Raw genomic sequence first — 14,175 nt, forward strand, 5'->3', positions numbered from 1 at the left:
GTCGCGCACCTGACATAACAGCAGCATAATCATTTTAAAAATATCTAGATATAACGCGCAGTTGGGCAAAGGCTCGAGCATTTACAAACTAGATTATAACATTACATTGAAAGTAAACATTTTAGTTTTTAAAATATTTGTCTTCATCTGTGGAAATATAAATATAAACAATCCATAAGTCAAATGGTCATAAGCAAAACCAAAACCTAACCTAAGGTTTAAAACCAAAACTTGTTTTAAATGGTTGTCATTTTAACTTCATTACATTCAAACTTAAAGTTTGTGAATACGAGTAGACAGATTTAAAGATAAACCTAACCCTTCTACTATTTTTTTCAAAATAGATATTTAGCGGGAGTGTAAATATGTTTAAAATGTCAAAAAAGTTTATAGGACAATTGAGAATGAAAAGTTGAGAATGTTTTTAAAATATATATTTGGCCTGTAGATGTTAGTTTGATAAAGTAGTCTTGGGTTGAGATGGATCAATAGCTTTTAAAAGTATTTTTTTAAAGGGAGGTGGTATTCTAAATGCTAATTTTTTTTTGTAATTTTATGATAAAATATGTTAGGTATAATCTCTTTCCAATGTTTGAAAATTCAAATAGTACACAAATGAGTAGATTTTTATCCCCATCCCATTTCCTTTATTTCTTTTAACCAAACCCCAGCCATATATTTTGACTCCGCCTATTTCCTTCCTTACAACCAAATCGTTTACAATAATATCATACGAAATAGTTATTTCTCGTATCGTATTATAAACGGCTTTCCGCGGATATAGAATGTACAATTATAAGGTTAAAACTAGTTTTTTTAGCCCCGAGGTGCCGGTTATGATTGTACATTTTTATATTCGTAGAAAACTGGATATAATACGATGCTAGACATAGTTTTTTCGTATGAATGAGAACCGGTTCCTATCCACCGGATTCGAATAAATACGAGAAATGAAATTAAAATCATAAAATTAAAACCAGTTTTCTTTGTATGTGTGTGTGTGTGTGTGTGTGTGTAGCGTTAAATTACTAATAGACTGCATTCCGCGGATAGTAAATTAATTCCGGTTTTGTTAACCCTGAGGGGCCGAAGTCCTGAGCTTACAAATTTGGCATTATTATTGTGTTTTTTTTTTCATTTTAATATTGAAATAAAATTGTCTACATTACACATTTTTCCAGTATGGCTTTGAACCGGTTCTAATACCGCGGATATTAATCGGTTTCAAAGCCATACTGAAAATAAAATATCCCCTGTTGTAGATTAAAATTATTAATTGGGCACTACTTGTCTGGAACCAACCAATCAAAAGTAAATAAAAGTACCCAAAGTTTTAAAGCTAAATATAAGCGAGGATGATAATAAAACTTTGGGTACATGTGAAAATACAGTCAAATATACCCTCCCTCCTTGGGTATAAATGTAATTTTCTTTTCAATTATCCCAACATCCCTGGGTATGGTGTGTCTACAAAAAGGCAGTGTCCAAACTTTTGCACCAATTATTTTAATCTACAAAAGTGGTCCCGTTTAACAATTGCAATTGCGCATATTGTAAACAGTTATCATGCAAGTAAATTTCTGTTTATCTACAATATAATAATTTTTTTTTATTTTGACTCAAAACCTATCAAATAAAGAGGGAAAACTTCGTAGATTCGTAGCCACACTAAAATAGTTGTTTATAGCATCATTTTATATACACTAAACAGCTTTCCGTGGATTTTAAAATGTATAATTGTAAGAGTAAAAATATTTTTAGAATAATGTGTTGAAAACTTCATTTTATTTGCTCAAAGATGTGCCTCAAATTAAAAAAGTTTTAAGAAAAATGCTACCCCCCTTCTCCTTATACAACCTATCCTAACCTGACCCAAAATTAAAGGTTTCAGTGCTCATCAAGGTACTTCGAGTGAAAGCGCCAATATTTTGTTTTAGAGCATTGCAGTTATGGATTTATATTTCTTGTTTTTACTTTAAACTAAATTTTCGTTTTAACTAGGAATCTTAAAGAATAAGACTAAGAATGGACGATAATTTGATGAAAATTCTCTATTTACTAACAAGTTTGAAAACTTAACTAATCAAAATTCAATAATTTATCATTATTATCTTTAGTGTTCAAACGTTTCCAACCCTAATTGTAATCTACAGAATGGGTAATTATGTTTACCATAATGTTGATGTATATTAATTTATCAGCCATTGTCTTATCCATTTAGATCCCTGATAAATATCTGAGAAACAAGGATGACAACATCCATAAAATCGAAGCTCTGAAATGAACATTAACAATTGTATAAGAGTGGCATAACTGAATAAGCATGATACTGCTCCAGGACATCTTACATTGTTAGGACATGTTTATAAAGATGCTTATAACATTGTACCTCGTTTTAATAAGAATTAGTATTCTATAATAAAATGAATAAGATAAATATTTTTTTTGTCAAAAAGGTTAAAAATTCAATATAGATGTACAAACATTCTGATACCATGTTATAAAGCAATTTTTTAAATCGATATGGGCGTACAAATGGACGTACCGACACGGAGTATATAGAAGCTTTGCTTTTGAAATGTATAATTGATTTTCCAGTATGGCTTCAAAACGGACTAATATCCGCTGGATTAGAACCGGTTCTAAACCATACTGAAAAAATAAGGATAGAATCAAATTACAGACCATTTTCCACGAAAATGAAAAAATTCATAAAATTTGAACCAGCTTTAATCTTATTATTTTTCATTATGATATCCGCGGAAAGCTGACAATAATACGATGCTATAAATTAATATTCCAGTAGGGAAACTGATTAAAATCCGCTGGATTAGAACCTTTTCTCAACCATAATCAATTAATACCAGTTTTGTTTCTATTCTCATATTTTTTCATTTTAATATCCATAGAAAGCGGTCTATAATACGATACAATAAAAAAAACTAATCCAATCTAATTTCTAATATTAATAATCTTCTAAAATGGGTCTTTACGTCTGTCCAGTACATTCGCCTATGACAATACATGTTACATAATTTAAAAACCTAAAAAAATAGTCTAACCTTGATAATCTTTCATAGTTTCCTTTGCAATAAAGTTTGGCTTGGTTCAATTTTATGCGTAGTTTTAATTTAATGTTACGGTTTATAACAACTTAGATATTCTTAAAATTATTACTGAATATCTTTGTTGTTTAAAATGTACCATTAAAAAAAAAGAATTAGAATTCATACAAGTTTCTTTTATAAACTAATAACTTTCACTATAAAAAAAAAAATTGCACATATAATTCACAAACACTACATGTTTCTCTCTTAAATACCTTTATCATACTGACACGGGACGACATGCTATTGTGTTGACCAGCGCAATCACACACACACAAACACACGCACACAAACACACGCACACACACACAGAAAACTAGGCATCTTGTTTAGAATTCAAGCTGAATGTACTTTAGACTTTTTGTGCTAACAAAACTAATGGATGGAGTCATTTTACGGGTGTCATCATAAAATACAATATTGTAGAACTGACCAAGCCTGACCAAAGTTAAATTCTGTGTCACCTGCATACGATGCTCCGTTACGGCATTGGCGGCAATTTTCGGAGGCGTAAACATGGCTTCGTAACTTTTCAACCCATAAATGTGGTCTTGGGAGTTATTTTAAGAACTTGACCTAGAAATACTTTTTTCTAGAACTTTAAGAGCCCAACAAAAGTTGTTATTAGTAGAATCCTCGTAAGACGCACAATTACATCGTTAGCGGCAGTTATAAGGAACGCATTTTTTAAGTTTTCAGCAAATGGTGCACCACTCAAGTACAAGAGCTAAATTGTGTGTTTTATAACTATTTTTGGGGGAAGGTACAACCACCCTCCAAAGAGAAACCGCCATTAGATAAAACCTTGATATATCCTTATATAAAAGTAACAGGATGTCTATCTGTGTGTCTGTCTGTAGAAAAAAAATTGAATTTACCTTTTTTATAAACTAAATTTAGAATGGGTGGTCGACTTCCCTCCTCCTCCAACTCAAGTGCCCCTAGAGGCCTTTTAGAGGCGTAGCCAATAGTAAAGATCATATACATAAATGCATAACAAGGATGATCAATAGACCGACTGGCCAAGTTAGTTTTATATTTTATGATTTTGGACTGACTTTCGTACAGACAAAGTGTATAATAGAACAGGGATCTGAAGGGATAAGACAACAGCCAAAGAAATTTTGTACACCCCCTATGTTGATACTCATAATTACTCCTTCTTTAGCGTAAAATTGGTGATTGAAAAGTGTGAACACTCTACTTAATAAACCAACTAATCATAATTTACTAAAGTCCCCAAAGTTGTTAAAGTATCATTGCTACTAAAACATTAAGAATAACACAGGCAATATAATAAAAGTCCCCAAAGTTTTAAGCCAATAAATAAGAGAACAATTTTATTATTTTGAGTACCAGTAAAATTTACAGTTCAAGGTACCCTCCTACCTATTTAAAGAGAAGTTGCGCTACTATTGAAACATTCTTGAAATGACTTTTGATCAGGAATCTATAGGGATAAGACAATGGCCGTAAAATTTATGTACATCCCCTATGATGATACACAAAATTCCCCTTTCTGTAGAGTAAAATTAGTGGTTGAAACGTTGAAACACTCAACTTAATAATTCAACCAATAAAATTCACTAAAGTTTTTGAAAAAGAAAAATTTAAAAACTTTTGGGACTAGAGTGATAAATAACCCATCATCCCCTCTCTCTCTGACTTAATTTAAATTATTTAATCAAATGTAAAAAAGTTAACAATCAGTAAAAGGAGGGTGGGTGAGTGGTCTCCCAAATGGTAACTACTTCCCCCCAAAAGTATAATTGTTGTCTGCCCAATTTCTATGTGAACTTAATTTAACCAATTTTTGACCTATTTGTCATATATTGCAAAGCTTTTCTGTAATTAATCCTGGATATTACTAGGTGATCTTTGAAAATAGAAGATAAATTTTACACTTCTCCTGAGTATAAATAAAAAAAGTGGTGGAAATGTTTGGACACTGCTAGTTTGTAAAAACCCATCAAGATGTAATTAATGGCTCTTAAAATTTTTTCCAATATAAAAGACCAAGTTTCAAAATTTTGGATACTGCACCAATATAATTTACAATTTCAAGTATCAGGATGGGTATCTGTTTGTTTGAATGTGCAGTAATATCTTATTAAGAGCTGAACTTATTTCACCAAGGGAAGTTACTAATTTTATATAAAACAAATATGACAACATACATAAAAGCGAAGCTCTGAAACATTAGTACAAACAAATATCAACAAAAGAGAGACCTGTCAAACATTGAGACATGACGGCTCTGTCTAATTTCAATTCTTGATTTTGCCATGTCTTTCTTTCTCTTTTTTTTTTAGCCAAATTGGCTAGGATTGTGTTAGAAACCTGGTTAAGGTGTCTATAGAAAGGTCTTTACATGCACCATCAAAAACTTTAAAACTCGGGTTTATCTACAAGATTTAAGTACTTAAGACAGTTAAAGGGCGAATATAGGTTCGATATGATATGAGCTTATATCAAAGGTGCAATTCCATAGATTATAAATAACTTAAAAATATTGACATATTCAATTGTATAAGTCTGTTTATAGATTAAAACCCATCAATCTCGAAGAAAATATTTTGTAATTAGTGTGGTTCCCTAAGAACTCAAAGACCCTAGCATCACACAAGGCTTCATGGCAAGGTTGAATTAAAAAGCTTTCGTTAAATGATAGTCGTAATAACGTGGAAACCAATTAATCAGGGGTAAATATACCCTCCTTCTACCTTCATAAAGTAAATTATTTAAAAGTTAAAAAAAAACATCAAATAATGTAAAAAGTAAAAAAAAAATAATTGATAAAATTTTCTTGGAGGAAGAATGATTTCAAATCCCTGTTTTTTTGTGGCCGTGTGTGTGTGTGTTGAAAATGCGTACACAAGGGTTGTTTATATCATCATGAATTAATCTGTACAGAAAATAAATTTTAAGACGTTTTATTTACCCTGTCAATACTCCTGACCCCCTTCTACGCAAATTATTTTTATGCTTTTTAAAAAATTAAATAAACTAGTATATAATCTAAAATAATAAACATTTAAATTATCTTTTAAGGTGCGAGCCAATGTAATAGTCAATCAAACTTAAGCAAAATAGTCAAAATAAAGTCTTGTAAAGGGCTAAAATAAACGATTTTGTCGGCAATCTCATTTATTATATGTTCAATTGAAACAGAAAATTGCAAAATCTACTTAAGGATTTTTTTGAATTTTTAAATTTGGCATAGATATTCTAAAAGTATGTAATGGCACCTTTGATATAAGCTCATATCATACCGAACCTATATTCGCCCTTTAATACTTTTCAAAATAGACGAATGTTTCTTAACTTATAATAAGATATGCACATTTGGTGAGGGGCAAATTTTTCTGATAGGGCTAGGTCTTAGCAATAGCACTCTGGAGTGGTGAAAAGTTTCAAAATTCAATATTGTTTTCTCATTGTCATTGCTTGAGCATAAATTGAGTCATTTTTTATTAGTTTTAGACCAAAATGTCCATATGACAACGTCCATAAGTAGCAAAGCTAAAAAATTATGAACAGACATAGGAAAAATTATCGATAGAGTATGTTATAAAAAAAACTTCAATAATAAAAATCCCGAAACCTTTTAAAAATGTATTAACCCATTAGTGCCGAGCGCCACTTTTATGGACTGATCGTGCTGAAAATTTCAGGGAAGCTTTGTTATGGTAAAAACGGAATTCCAATTTTTTAGTTTTGCTCTAGTGGCGTGCACAGGAAAGTTGCAATAAAACCCAGTTCGGCGCGAGTAAAGAAACCGTTCGGCATAGGTAACCATTTTTGGCGTTTTTTGGTGCTTTCCCCCGGCATTCAAGCCCGGTTTTGTCCTAAATACCCGGTTATTTGGCCCAAAAAATTAAAAATGTAATTTTTGAACGTCCAAAGTGAGTTGTAGAGTAGCTAATACTACGATACAATCCGCAATTGAAAACTACATAACCTCATGTAATTGATAGAGCTACAAGTAAGATACAAAATGATTTATATCACATTTAGTGTTTTGGCTATAGGTGCCACCCTTTTCAGTTAAAAAAGCCCGTCTCCTAGAAGTTTTAAAATTTTGATATTATATGTGGACGGGTATCTTTACTCGCGCCAAGCCGGGCAATAAAAATGGTGGGTATCTTTACTTGGGCCGAGCCGGGCCTATATAGAACGTAAAAAAACGATAAAAAAATCATATAAAAAATAATAATTTGAATAAAACGAATTCAGAAATGAATGTAGTTGCCAATAAACTTTAAATTTCACGAAAAAAATCACTAACTTTACTTCATAAACAAAAAAGTTAGGAGGGGTATTTTAAAATCACCTCATTTTTCTTGGTTTTCAAATTTTGTTGAGCTATACTGGCAAACGGAAGTAAGCAAAACTGCCTGCTCCAGGGGGAAATGAAAACCAGGGTAGTAGAGGGGGGATTCATACTGAGAATGATGCAATCCTGAAACTGAGAACCATTTTTTTTCGGCATTTTCTGGAACCGGGCGTTAAAAGCCGGTTCGTCACTAATGGGTTAAGGTCTTTTGAAGCAATAAGCTAATAAGAAAAACGTTAAATCAAAGTTCATTTTAGCACCCCAACCAATAGTATGTCTTTATTAAACTTGGTCAAAATATGTAGAATAATGATTATTTTAATCACTAAAATTTCAACCCGTTTATCTTGAACTGGAGTTAAGAAAATCACAAAAACTTTAAAAACTAGGAATCGATCTAGCACCCTAACAAATAAGGGTATCTTAATAAAACTTAATGGAAATATGTAGATTTTAAACTTATTCCATCCCTAAACATTTCATCTGTCTATCTTATATAGGGATCAAAAAAATCATGAAAACCTAAAAATCTAGGAATTGGTCTAGCACCCCAACCAATAAATGCATCTTAATAAAACTTGATGGAAATATGTAGAATTTGAATTTATTAAACTCTGAACATTCCAGCCATTCATCTTGAACAGGAATTGAGAAAATTGCAAAAACGTAAAAATGTAGAAATTGATCTAGCACTCCAATTTATAGACAGACAGACAAAACAATGTATAGATTTTATGCGCATATGTCATGGTAATCTTCACAAACATTTCAGCTGTCTATCTCTAATAGGAGCCAAGAAAATCATGTTTCCCCCATAGCATTACTGACTGACTGACTGATGGACAGACGAATAGACAAAGTGAATTATAAAGTAGAGAAGCAATTGTTTTTTTTTCTACACCCTTTAGAATATAAATGTAGGTGCCAGATACCAGAAATTAAAGTTATCCAGCAATATAATCTTTTATATTTTACAACAAAAATTTCTTGTTTTTTAAAATTTTAAATCGCTTTAATTTTCTTATTATTAAAGCTAGAAGAACAATTTTTATGAAAATGTTTATCTTTATGTAAATTTCATATTAAAAATCTCAAAACATAAATTTTGGCTGCAACCCAGTTCTTGTCAGCTGCCATCCACAAACTGTCAGTCAGCAGGTAAACGGCAATGGATTTTATAAAATTGTAATAAAGCATGAAGACATATGAAAAGCCTAAGTTTAAAATTTAAAGTATCTAAGTAAAAGATTGCACACAGAAATTTTAAAAGATTTCTGGAGACCTGGAGGTTCATATGAGGATGTACGACTATAGGATATTTTAGTAATTAATAAAATGAAATGCTTTATTGAAGTATAAAAAATACTTTTACTTTTTACCTGAATGACCTTGGCAGGTTTGCTGGCATCCTGTGCTCGCCAGGAAGGAGGTCTTCAAAAAATTCCAACTCTCAGTTACGTGTCAAACCCATATTTAAAAAGTCACTCAGTTATAGCCCTCTACCTTTCATACAGAGAAAATGACATAGAAAAAAAGCAGAGGTGGGGGGCGGTTTCAATCCAACCTCCCAGCCCATCCTCCAACTGTTAGGGGTTAATATTACAGATTAAGGGTAGTAAGAGTTTATTAGATTAATTGCTTAGAAGAAAGATCATTTAACCCCTTACAGTCGGGCCCCTTGCCGCACCTTAATCGGTTAGGGGGGGGGGGAGGTCGTTCAATACCCCCCCTATTATCTCAGTTCCTATTAGAGCTACAGGGCTAAAAATTGTGCAAGTCCCCTGTTTGATAATGAATTTCCAACCTTAAGTGAAACGAAGTCATTTTTTGCTTCCTTCACCCTTTTAATTTAACAACCTTTGGTCCTTTTTCACTTAAAAATTTCAAACGGTTGTAATTTTCTTATTTTTGAAGATAGAAGAACAATTTTTTCACAGAAAATGTTTATCATTATGTAAATTTTATATTAGAAATATCAAAACATAAATTTTTGCGGCCGCAGCTGTACTTGGCAGCTGCCAGCCACCGCAGTCGGCGGTCGGCGGGAAAATTATGAAATTTTAATACGTTATGTAGACATGTTTGAAAAGCTTAAGTTTTAAATTTGAAGTTTCTAAGTCAAAAATTGCGGTCACAGGAGCATTTTAAAGATTTCTGGAGACCTTGAGGATCAGGACCTGCAGGATTCTACCTGGAATCTGAAATTAACTTGAACACCTGTATTTCATATAAGGATTTACTACTAGAGGATAATTTAGTATTTTATTAAGAAAAAATGCTTTGTTAAAGTCAAAAAAATATTTTGGTCTTTACCTGGATCACCCTGCCAGGTTTGCTGGCATCCTGTGCCCGCCGGGATAAAGATATTCAAAAAATTCGAACTCTCAGTTATGTGTTATACCTATACTTAAAAAGTCACGCAGTTTGGGCTCTTTATCTTTCACACACAGAAAATGAGATGGGGGGGTGTTCAATGCCCCCCCACCTGACCATTAAGGGTTAAAGGACGCCTGCAAGAAATAACACGCTTTAACTGGTAAAAGACTGCCACAAGAAGACCCAATACCCCAAATTATAAGCCTTCAGCTTCAATAAAAAAAAAGTTCTAGGCATTTCAAAATAGAATTTTATGTACAATGGAATTTTTTAAAGATTTCCAATGCTCATAAAAGAAAAAACAATATTAAATTACATTGCCTAGACATAAAATTATAACCCTATCTTTGTCAGAAACTTAGATTGCCTGTAACTGATTACATTTTTACAATAAAAACACCACATTTCATAGTCAAAATCTATGAAAAAAATTTGATTTAAATTGCATTTTTAAACAAAAATCATAGCGGAAACAAAGGGGTAAACTAATACAAGCTTAGCTGTGATTAGTTGTTAAGCTGATTCAGCCTTCTGATTGGCTACAGTACATTCAGTACAACGCAAGTAAAACTTAATTTTTTTTAATGATTTCGACTATAAAAATGGGTATTTTTATTGTAAAAATATAATTAGTTACTGGAAATCTAAATTTATGACAAAAATAAGCTTATAATTGTGTTTCTAGGCCACGTAGTTTAATTTTAAAGTTTTCAACATGAGCATTGCAGTTCTTTCAAAATTTCCATTGTACATAAAATGTCATTTTAAAATGCCTAGAACTTTTTTGTTATAGAAGCTGAAGGCTTCAAATTTGGGGTATTTGGTCTACTTGTGGCAGTCTTTCAGCAGTTAAATTGTGGTATTTCTTGCAGGCTTCCTTTAATAGTTACTTGATTTTAAACACCAGTCTATGAAAAAAATTTTTTGTGCTACTTCAATATCAGGTTATCCTGTCGTATATTGGATAATTTGGCTGGATATCCAGTAATTTGCCAGATATTCGGCCAGATACCAGATATCCAGCATTTGAAATCAGCCAGATATCCGGTATCTGGCCAAAAAAGTATCCTCCCTAACCCTAATTTTAAGTAAATTTGTTGTAAAAATGTTCAAATACAGGATATTTTTTAAAGGAAGTAAAAATACATCAATCTAACTGCTGAAAGACTGCCACCAGTAGATCCAATACCCCAAATTTGAACCCTTTAACTTTAATATAAAAAAGCTGTAGGTATTTTAAAATGGTATTTTACATATAATGAAAATTTTGAAAGATTTTTATTGCTTCTGCTAGAAATTTTGAAATTAAATTACCTAGCCTAGAAACAAAATTTAAGATTATTTACATCATAAATTTAGGTTTCCTGTAAATAATGATATTTTTACAATAAAAATACCCAATTTTATAGTCAAAATCATTAAAAAAAATTCAGTTTAACTTGCATTGTACCAATCACAGCTGAACTTGTATAATTTTAATTTGTTTCAACCATGATTTTCTGCTTAAAAGAGCAAACTAAATCAAATTTTTAAAAGAGATGTTGACAATGAAATATGGTGTTTTTATTAGTTTTAGTTTGTGAATACTGAGATATCAATGAACATCTGAGAAAAGTGGTGTTATGACCATTTGCTGCTCCATGACCAATTTTATGACTGATTATTTGTCTGGCTTTTAATATAGACATATATCATGAATATTGTGGCTTCTATTACAGCTAGAGACCTAAATTTTATTGGCTTGTTTAACAAATCATGGTATGTTTTGAGAAATTACTTATATGCAATCCATCAAAATTTTTGATTATTTTCTTACATACCATATCATGCTATTTTTTCATAAATTACTTATAAGAAATCAATGAATTATTTTGCTTATTTGACTTATATACCAAATCATGCTATTTTTTGATAAATTACTTTGGAAAAAATGAATAAAATAGAGTTCTTTAAATATTTTTTTCATTTCACCCCCTCCCCCCAACTTGGTGGAAAAAACTAGGAGGGGGGTAATTTGAAGCAGGAGAAAAAAATGAATCTTGTGCAGAATATACACCCCTGCTTGTATACCAAATCATACTATTTTTTGATAAATTACTTATTAGCAATCAATCTAAATTCTTGCTTATTTGGCTTATATATCAATTCAAACAATTTTTTGATAAATTACTTATAAGTAATCAATCAAAATTTTTGTTTATTTGGCTTATATACCAAATAATACAATTTTTGGATAAATTACTTACAAGTAATTAATGAATTATTTAGCTTATTTGGCTTATATCCCAAATCATACAATTTTTTCATAAATTACTTATAAGTAATCCATGAAAATTTTTGCTTATTTGGCTTATATGCAAAATCATGCTATTTTTTGATAAATTACTTATAAGTAATAAATGAAAATTTTTGCTCATGAGCTTATTTACCAAATCAAGCTTTTTTTTGCAAAATTACTCATAAGTAATCAATGAAAATTTTTGCTTATTTGGCTTATATACCAAATCATACAATTTTTTGATAAATTACTTATAAGTAATCAATGAAAATTTTTGCTTATTTGGCTTATAAGCCAAATCATACAATTTTTTCATAAATTACTTATAAGTAATCAATCAAAATTTCTGCTTATTTGGCTTACATACCAAATCAAACAATTTTTTGATAAATTACTTATAAGCAATCAATGAAAGTTTTGGCTTATTTGGCTTATATACTAAATCATGCAAGTTTCTAATAAATTACTTATAAGCAATCAATCACAATAAATGCTTATTTGGCTTATATACCAAATCATGCTATTTTTTGATAAATTACTTCTAAGCAATCCATGAAAATTTTTGCTTATTTGGCTTATATGCAAAATCATACAATTTTTTCATAAATTATTTATAAGCAATCAATGTAAAGTTTGGCTTATTTGGCTTATATACCAAATCATACAATTTTTTGATAAATTACATATAAGTAATCAATCAAAAGTTTGGCTTATTTGGCTTATATACCAAATAATACAATTTTTGATAAATTACTTATAAGCAATCAATCAAAATGTTTGCTTATTTGGCTTATGTATCAAATCATGCTATTTTTTGATAAATTACTTATAAGTAATTAATAATTTTTTTAGCTTATTTGGCTTATATCCCAAATCATACAATTTTTTCTTAAATTACTTATAGGCAACTAATCAAAAATTTTGCTTATTTGGCTTATATGCCAAATCATACAATTTTTTGATAAATTACTTATAAGTAATCAATGAAAATTTTGCTTATTTGGCTTATAAGCCATATCATACAATTTTTTCATAAATTACTTATAAGTAATCAATCAAAATTTCTGCTTATTTGGCTTATATACCAAATCAAACAATTTTTTGATAAATTACTTATAAGCAATCAATCAAAATTTATGCTTATTTGGCTTACATCAGCCAAATCTTCCATTTTATTCATAAACTGCTTACAGGAAGGAAGGGATTAATTATTACTCCTCCTCCTTTTTCTTCATTTCAACTGATATAAGTAACTTTTACTATAAATTACTGAGTATTTATTTACTCCACCCTCTTTTAACTCACAAGTCAGACCAAATTGTTGTTGAATGCTGACATAAGTAAGCAATTAGTATTTATATGACTTATCAGTAATTTACCACAAAAATGGCACAATGGCACATTTAAGTAAGCCAAAAAAAGTGTTAATTGCTTACTTACACGGAATGGGATTACTAGGGTTAACGGTCAGGTTTTTTCTATCTCATTTTCTATGTGTGAAAGATAAAGAGCCCAAACTGCATGACTTTTTAAGAATGGGTATGACACATAACTGAGAGTTGGAATTTTTTTAATATCTTCATCCTGGCGGGCACAGGATGCCAGCAAACCTGGCAGGGGTTTCCAGGTAAAGAGCAAATTTTTTTTTTGACTTAAACAAAGCATTTCATCTTACCAAAATACTAAAATATCCTCTAATAGTACATCCTCATATTAAATACAGGTGTTCAAGTCAACTTCATGTTCTAGAAATGATCCTGCAGGTCCTGATCCTCCAGGTCTCCAGAAATCTTTAAAAGGCTTCTGTGGCCGCAATTTTTGACTTAGATACTTCAAATTTTAAACTTAAGCTTTTGTTACATGTCCACATAACGTATTAAAAATTCATAAAGATTCGTCGTTGTTTTCCTGCCGACCGCCGACTGCGGCGGCTGGCAGCTGCCAAGTACAGCTGCGGCCGCTGAAATTTATACTTTGATATTTCTAATATAAAATTTACATAAAATTTTCTTCTAGTTTCAAAAATAAGAAAATTTCAGCCGTTTGAAATTTTCAAGTAAAAAAGGACCTGAACTTTG

General features: G+C 30.8%; 1 protein-coding gene across 1 annotated transcript in view; it reads left to right on the plus strand.

The window, feature by feature from the left end:
• The window catches only part of LOC145307063 (uncharacterized), a 67,768-nt gene that overhangs the window by 41,830 nt on the left and 11,763 nt on the right, over positions 1-14,175 (plus strand). The window lies entirely within an intron of this gene.

The sequence above is a fragment of the Acartia tonsa genome, chromosome 15 (assembly GCF_053477335.1).
Source record: "Acartia tonsa isolate MP-2025a chromosome 15, ASM5347733v1, whole genome shotgun sequence".
In the NCBI taxonomy this organism is placed as follows: domain Eukaryota; kingdom Metazoa; phylum Arthropoda; class Copepoda; order Calanoida; family Acartiidae; genus Acartia; species Acartia tonsa.